General features: G+C 40.1%; 1 pseudogene; it reads left to right on the top strand.

The window, feature by feature from the left end:
• Positions 1-5,400, top strand: part of LOC102253662 — a 10,835-nt pseudogene extending 5,435 nt beyond the window's left edge.
• The last annotated feature ends 2,975 nt before the right edge of the window (positions 5,401-8,375 follow it).

Below are 8,375 nucleotides of genomic sequence, written 5' to 3'. Positions count from 1 at the left end.
TGGTGGTCAGTGAGCTCCCACAAGGGGAGCTCTGCTCAGCCACAAGCCAGGCTGATGGCTGCCAGCACAGCGGTGGTGGTGGGAGCCTCTCCCACCTCCTCTGCAGCACTAAGGATGTCCAACTGCAGCTTAGGTCTGCTCCCTGCTGGTAAGTGGACATCCCCTGAGGGCTGCCGGGCTGCCAGAGGGATATCTGATTGCCAGCTTGGGCCCGATCCCCCAGGGAGCGGGCCTAAGTCAGCAGTTGGTCATCCTCCAAGGGGTCCCAGACTGCAAGAGGACACAGGCCGAGCTGAGGGACCCCCTCCCCCGAGTGCACAAATTTTGTGTACCGGGCCTCTAGTCCTATATAATAAAGAGGTAATATGCAAATTGATCCTCATGCCCTCACAACACAAGATGGCTGTCCCCATGTTGTCACAAGATGGCCATTAGGGGAGGGCAGTTGGGGGCAATTGGGCTGGCAGGGGAGGGCAGTTGGGGGGAGCAGGCTGGCAGGGGAGCAGTTAGGGGGTGATCAAGCTGGCAGGCAGAAGGGGTTAGGTGCAATCAGGCAGGCAGGCTGGCGAGTGGTTAGGAGCCAGCAGTCCCGGATTGTAAGAGAGATGTCCAAGATTGGAGAGGGTGCAGGCTGGGCTGAGGGACACCTCCCCTTCCCACCCCAAAGCACGAATTTCATTCAGCAGCCCTCTAGTATCTTTATAAGACTATTTTTAAAAATCTGCTGTTGCTTCATGAGTCCATCAAAATTCTTTTCACTGAATTAAAACTATTTTTAAAAATTATTGATTGTTTAATATATTACATATAGTATTAATAAGTCTCCTTAATCCCCCATTGACTTCTCCCTAGCCACCCCCAACCCCCACACATTCCGTCACCCCCCTAGTGTCTGTGTCCATTGGTTATGCTTATATGCATGCATAAAAGTCCTTTGGTTGATCTCTTACCCCGCCCCCTGCCTCTGCTGCCATCCCATTGAAATTTGACGGTCTGTTTGATGCTTCTTTGTCTCTGAATCTATTTTTGCTCATCAGTTTATGTTGTTTATTACATTCCATAAACGAGTGAGATCATGTGATATTTATCTTTCTCTGACTGGCTAATTTCACTTACCATAATGCTCTCCTGGTCCATCCATGCTGTTGTGAATGGTAAGAATTCTTTCTTTTTTACAGGAGTGTAGTATATACTGTGTAGATGTACCATTGTTTTCTAATCCACTCATCTGCTGATGGGCACTTAGGCTGTTTCCAAATCTTAGCTATGGTGAATTGTGCTGCTATGAACATAGGGGTGCATATATCCTTTCTAATTGGTGTTTCTAGTTTCCTGGGATATATTCCTAGAAGTGGGATCACTGGGTCAAATGGGAGTTCCATTTTTAATTTTTTGAGGAAACTCCATACTGTTTTCCACAGAGGCTGCACCAGTCTGCATTCCCACCAGTTATTTTCTTTATTTATAAACTATAAAAAACAGGTCATTTTGGTCTGTGAGATTAAACCCAAGTCATTTAAATGCTTGCAAATAGAATGATCATATACATTTATACAATTTAAAAAGAATGCTGAATTGAGAGAATTGTGTTTCAAGCCTACTACTGTGTGGTTGGCAATTAATTTATTCTGATGTCCTTAGCAGGAAACCTTGCATGGATGAATTCTAAGGTCTGTTTTAAGTCCCTAGGTTTTTATTTTGTTCTACTTTACAAGTTAACTAAAAAGCTATATGTGAGTTATTAACATAGTTGATAAAGTCTGTCCTTGGTTCTCTTCTATAATAACACATGCCCTTGAGCAAGTGCATTTATCTCTGAGTCTTGTGTTCTTCATTTTTATAATGAGAGATTTTACATTGAGGGTGTCTATGTTTTTCACCTACTCTAAAATTATCTTTTGTTCCAGTTTGATTTCATTGTTTTGAGTAATAGTAAAATCATCACATAATTCTTAATGTCAACTTTTTAATTGATAAAATTAAAATAATGCCTTTCTTTTTAAAAATTATGTTTTCATTGATTTTAAGGACAGAGGAAGAGAGAGGGAGAGAGAAAAACATCCATGAGAGAGAGAAACATCCATTGGCTGCCTCTTGCATACCCTCTACTGAGGATGAAGCCTGGGAATTAAGCCTGCAACCAAACAGGCAACATTTTTTAAAATATATTTTTATTGATTTCAGAGAGGAAGGGAGAGGGAATGAGGGATAGAAACATCAATGATGAGAGACAATCATTGACCGGCTGCCTCCTGCACCCCCTACACTGGGGATCGAGCCTGAAACCTGGGCATATGCCCTGACCCAGAATCGAACTGTGAACTCCTCGTTCATAGGTCAATGCTCAACTACTGAGCCACTCCAGCCGGGCAAACAGGCAACCTTTTGGTGCATGGGACCACACCCAGCCAATTAAGCCACAGCAGCCAGTGCTGAAAATAAAATTTTATTTTCTGCTAGCAATATTGGGATCAAATGAGATATTAGATATAAAAATACCTTGTGTAAAACATTATTATATAATAATATGATTTTATTATTTAGTACTGTAGATGATGTCTATTTGACAGCGTTTAATCATATGCACACATTTGATTTTATTAAACTATCTGTGTTTCACAACACTTTTTTTGAAGGTGAGTGATTAATAGTAGTAGTCACCCTTATAGGGATTTGCCAATTTATCTCTTTAGAGTTAATAAATGTCATTGCTATGAAGTGAAGAAATCTGGACTTTTATTTAGGACACAGGTATCTAGCTAACACCCAACCTGTCAGCTATTCAAATATTGGTTAATTAGTTAAAAGCCTACTGAAGCTGGATGACTAATTAGACACATGGTTATATAAGGCCTACAAAAGCTTAGGAGTGGCATTCTAAACTTTTTTGGAAAATCGAAAGGACATTGCCACCATAAAATCTCTGCTTCTGGGCTTTTCCTAACATTCAAGATAATTATTTTTTCCACGCTCAAACCTCTTAGAGAAATTGGTTCACTACTCATGATACCTACGTCCAGTATTTACAAGATCCTGTGAGAAAAGTCACATCCATTCCCATTTTAAGACATGATTTATTTTACTATGAGAAAAATTAAGGCAGGAAAAAACTTCAGAAGGTAGCTTCTCATTGGAATAATAATAATAATAGCAACTCTGGAATTCAGTCTAACTTTTTATACTCCACTAACTCTCTTGTGGTTTTCTACCTTCTTCTATGAACAGCTCCGTTCTGCATGGTGCCCTTTTGCTAAATCGTGATGGTCCAAAAATTCTCATTTAAATTTTGATCCCATTTTTCTGGCTAGTGTTAATTATTTGTGAGTTCTCTATTGTCCAAACAAAACAGATTTTGTATCTTGCTATTATTTTCCTTAATTAAGCATGTGGTTTTTGAGTAAATCAGATAAACTGATTATTATAACAAGCTGTGTAGTATGTTATTCCCTCACAAATTACGATATAAGTGGTAATAGAATAGCTCAGAATCAAGTAACTGTGTAATCAAAGATCTAGAACCTTAGATCTGCTGTTCTTTTCATGCAGGCCCTGGGGAAAACTGGCTTTTACCAGTACAGATGCGTATGATAATTATACCACTAAGCCAGTTTTATCATTAATATGTGAAGAGTAAATTTCTAGTAATAAGAAAAAACATCTGTACAAGACACTATTTTTTTTAAAGAAAAAAAATCCCCTTTAACTTACTTTTGATGGAAAATGAGAATGCATTTTTATTAGTTTCTTCATTTTGCAGATCAGAAAACTCAGACAGGTTAAGGATTTTATTCAAGATCTCTACTAGGAAGTGGCAGAGCTATGACATGCATCCAGTCTATGTAGCTCCAAAACTAATGCTCTTACCTCCTGTGCTATAGGGGTTGGGGCCTTACATCTCTCATCCCGTGCAGAGCAGCGTCACATGGGCTCCCTTGCCACGCCCTGAACTGCTGATCCAGGTTGTTGATATTATTGTTGGGAAAGACAGTAAAAGGCAGAAAGATCCCAGAATGTCAGGACCATTTTAACAGTTGGAACAGAAGCTGGGATGGGTGGGCAGCTGAAGATCATGTGCTCGTAACACCGATGAAAATCGAAGATTATCGAATAAATTCGCAAGAAAAGCTGCAGCTCACATAACCACAAAAAGAAGGGAGAAGCGCTGCAGGTTACCTGATGTCGATTCTGTTGTTAAAAGCCTCCCCTTAGAAGAAAACGAGAAAAGTGATGAGAACTCCATAAGCACTTCCTCTGGGACAGTAGTGGAGAAAAGGATGAAGCAACACATGAAGAAAGTGACCTGCAGAAGAGACTGACGTGAAGGAAGAACTGGAGCCGCACACACAGAGGCAGACGGAAGAAGGAGCAATGACTAGACATCCCTGGCGTCCTGAGGAAGCTGGAGGACGATTGTTATTATATCAAGGAAAGAGGAAAGAGTGAGTGAAACTTCCGTGCCAAACCAACACCTTAACTGTATTGGAATCCAAACTGAAGCGTTTTGCTAACAGTGCATCTTGTCAGCCGATGAGAGGCCTCGCGTCAGCAGGCTGCCACAGCCAACACGATGTGCACTGTATCCCAGCAGAACAGAACGCTGACCTTTGTAAGGAGATGGTGGTGGGTTAAGGATAACCTTTGGTTATACTCTTCCACTGGCTTTGCCGTATCCATATGAGCAAGGTCAGTATATAAAGGTGACGTCCCTATTTTCCCTTCCGATTAAGGAAAGTGCCACAAACACTAATAAGAAACAGAATGAGCTTTCTCCAAGCCCACGTTTGTTGAACCCGTCTACCCCTTAGTCCATGGAGAGTCAGCCCAGCACAGGTGAACCGGGCTCCCCCCAAAAGGTAGGAAGCTGAGCTAGAAGCCATGCAGTCTCTGTGGCGGTCGGTCCACACATCACTCTGCCAAAAGTCTTAGTGACTTGTTACCTCAGCCCAGGCGCCTGCAGCAGGACACAGCAGGACATGTCCGCCATCACATCCTACACCTAGAGAGGAAGACACCTGTGCATAGCAGATCGTCCCCACCTGTTCCCGTGGCCCCTAATGAGGAAGGGAGTGTGGCGTGTGCCAGCTTGGACGTCAGAAGAGCTAATGAAATAAGCAAGGTCCTCTCCCTGAGACTTGTACCTGACAGTTGCCCTCCAGGTGACCTGTGGCCTCCACCTCTTCCATTTATGGGGCACAACACTTGCTGTTGTTTGTGAGGGTTCCAAAAATCCTTGGAAAGATTTCCTTTTCTGAGGAGAATCTGAAGGCTTTCCTGGAGCACTTTGATCTCTTTCAGCACACTCTTTCAGAGGCTCTCCTAGGGCCCCAGGGTCCCAGAGTCCGCCAGTGTCGCTGCCTGGGGGCACACCACAGCACCAAGAGCTCCATGGCGATTTACTAAAGTTCCCATGGCTCTGGAAGAACAGCATCTCTGCCCGGATTTGCACTCTAGGTTCCCAGTGGGGAACTGGGGAAAGAGTGGGAGATGTGATGTCCATCCCCGGGGGGGCTCGTGCGGAGGGTCCAGTTATTTGAATTATTACATACCGTAGTTACTTCTGTAAAGGAGTACTTCCTTTGTGCTTGAACAGCCTCCAACATCTGACCGTAGCCACTGTACACATCATCTGTGATGGTGGGAAAAGAGCAGCTATGTTCCCAGTGAAATGTTTATGAAAATGTATATAGGTTACCAGTGGTCGGCAAACTGCGGCTCGCGAGCCACATGCGGCTCTTTGGCCCCTTGAGTGTGGCTCTTCCTAAGCCTTAGGAGTACCCTAATTAAGTTAATAACAATGTACCTACCTATATAGTTTAAGTTTAAAAAATCTGGCTCTCAAAAGAAATTTCAATCGTTGTACTGTTGATATTTGGCTCTGTTGACTAATGAGTTTGCCAACCACTTGTTACCTCAGCCCAGGCGCCTGCAGCAGGACACAACCGTTAGGCTGTTTCAGTACACGTTGGAGTTGTTAGCAATAACCACAGTTTTTAGTTACTTGTTACCACTAGTAAAATTGTGTTGCAAACTGTTTTCATTCTTATGATGAGACTGAGCAACTCTAACAAATTTTAGTTTTCCCTGGAAACTGCAAAAGTAGTCCAAAATTATGTTAGAGGGAATTGATATCGAAGGCAAAAGAAAATTTGCAGCTATACATTTGCTTGTTACAGTTTCTTTTCTGTAAAACTTTATTTTTGATGATCTAAATAAAAGCATTGCTTGAGTTGTTTCAGATTTTACAGCTGTACTTCATTATGTAATGTTATGGTTCCCATTCTGTAAAATGTTATTTTTTTTAATGTTCTGAATAAAGCAGTGACCTCCTCCCCAGAAGCAAAAAGGGTTTTCTATGAGAACACATGTTTTATTGTTTTAACCTTGTTTGGCTTTTGAGATAAACTCAAGCATAGATTAAGTATTCTCATTTGTGAAAAATATTCATTCACTTTTTTTTCATATCAAATGTAATGTCTCATTTCCATGTTAATTTTTCACATTAATTTAAATGTATAAGAAAATACACCTTTTCTATATATTTTGGTTGAGCTTCATACTCATAAATGAGTAAAAGGACACTTTATGTTCTACCATCAAAATTTATTTTATGCATTTTTATCTTTTAAGAAGGTGGAGATTTTATGGAATCTTTCTTCTACAAAGATTTCCTGTTGATTCAGAAAAGAACAATACATTCTGAATTTTTTAAAGTATAAGTTTTAAAAATCTGAAATGTATGAATCTCATACAAATGTATAGTAGGCAAGTAACAGAGATTGGCTAAATTTATTAATGAGGAATGCAGCAGAAGTATAAAGCTGTTTAAAAGAGGATAGAAAAGAGTGCTATCCTATATAATAAAAGGGTAGTATGCAAATTGACCAAATGGTGGAATGACCAGTCGCTATGACACACACTGACCACCAGGGAGAAAACGCTCAACACAGGAGCTGCCCCCAGGCCACAGGCCCTGATTGCCTGATAGCCAACAGGAAACCAGGGGTGGGTGGCAGCAGATGCGGGTGGTGCCAGGTCAAGGCCCCTGCCCTGCCAGTCACCCCACACACAGGGGGTGACTGGCATTGGGAGACAGGGCTGGCGAACAGGCGGAAGGGCCAACCTCTTGGTCTCTCCCCCCCGGCCGGCAGGCTCTGATCAATTGGTGATGTTCGACAGGGCACTAAAACCATAACCTTTTGAGTTATAATTCTACTAGACAAAAATCATTTGTATTGCACCCAAATAAAAAATAATTTGCAACTCACTTTTTGTTTTTCAATTTAACATCTAATTTTTCAGAGTATGGGCCTAACAATAGTAAAAAGTAAGTTTAAAAAAATGCCTTTTTCCAAAGAAGTGAATCATCTTTGGGAGGAACTATGCAATGCTCCAAGATATCACTGCGAAGACATGCAGTCAGAGTTGGCCTATAATCCCTGTTTTTTAAAAAAATTAATACTTTGTCTAATACTCTGTGTCAACACTTGTACACAATATTTTATCTAGTTCTCAAATGAATATCAATAAATATAGGCCTTTATATGAAACTCTGATTATTTCCTTATGAGAATCAACTTGAATAAAAGAGTTTAAATATTTTGAAGGTTATTGATGTACATAGCCAGATTCATTTCTATCAGGGATATTATCAATCTGTACTACTCATGTAGAGTAGTATACTCTGACCATCATACTGACAGACTTGAGCATCATCATTTTTAAAAATCAGGCAATTAGATAGATGCAAAATGAAATCTCTTTTTCAGTTACCTATACAACATCTGGTTACTAGTAAAGTTGATTTTTTTAAAAAACATGGTTTTGTTCTTTTCTTTTAAAATTGTTATTTGCTTACTTTTCTATTTAGATGTTAGTGCCCATGTTGTGAGTCCTTTTAGCTTTTAATGTCTGAGGGACATTAACCCTGTGTTTTAATTCTTACACATCAAAGAGCTTGTCATGAACAGTATTAATAGAATATTTTATGTGAGGAATAACAACATCATAAATGAGACTCATTTGAGCTAACTTGAAACTCAACATAAGATTATACTAATAAAGATGTAATGTTTCCTCTTGTTCCATTAAAATTCCTTTATTGAAAAATGTTTTATATGAAAACTGTCTGTACAAATAATCTTAATAAGGGTGGAGAACCGAAACTACAGGAAACAGGTATTTGTAAATACAAAATTCTTTGCAAATTGATGTCAGGCATTATATTAATAAGTAAACAGTATAGCTTTAGGTGATTGTGTTTAGAACAACTTAGAATAACTGGGTGATCATGCACAATAGTTTAAATCAAAAATTTTTGTGATGTGCTTGTAAAATAAAATCAAGAACTGAAACTGATGTATACCCAAGATGGATAT

Source organism: Myotis brandtii, unplaced genomic scaffold (genome assembly GCF_000412655.1).
Source record: "Myotis brandtii unplaced genomic scaffold, ASM41265v1 scaffold745, whole genome shotgun sequence".
NCBI classification, from domain to species: Eukaryota; Metazoa; Chordata; class Mammalia; order Chiroptera; family Vespertilionidae; genus Myotis; species Myotis brandtii.
The sequence above is the reverse complement of the archived record's forward strand: the minus strand, read 5'-3'. Positions and strand labels throughout refer to the sequence as shown.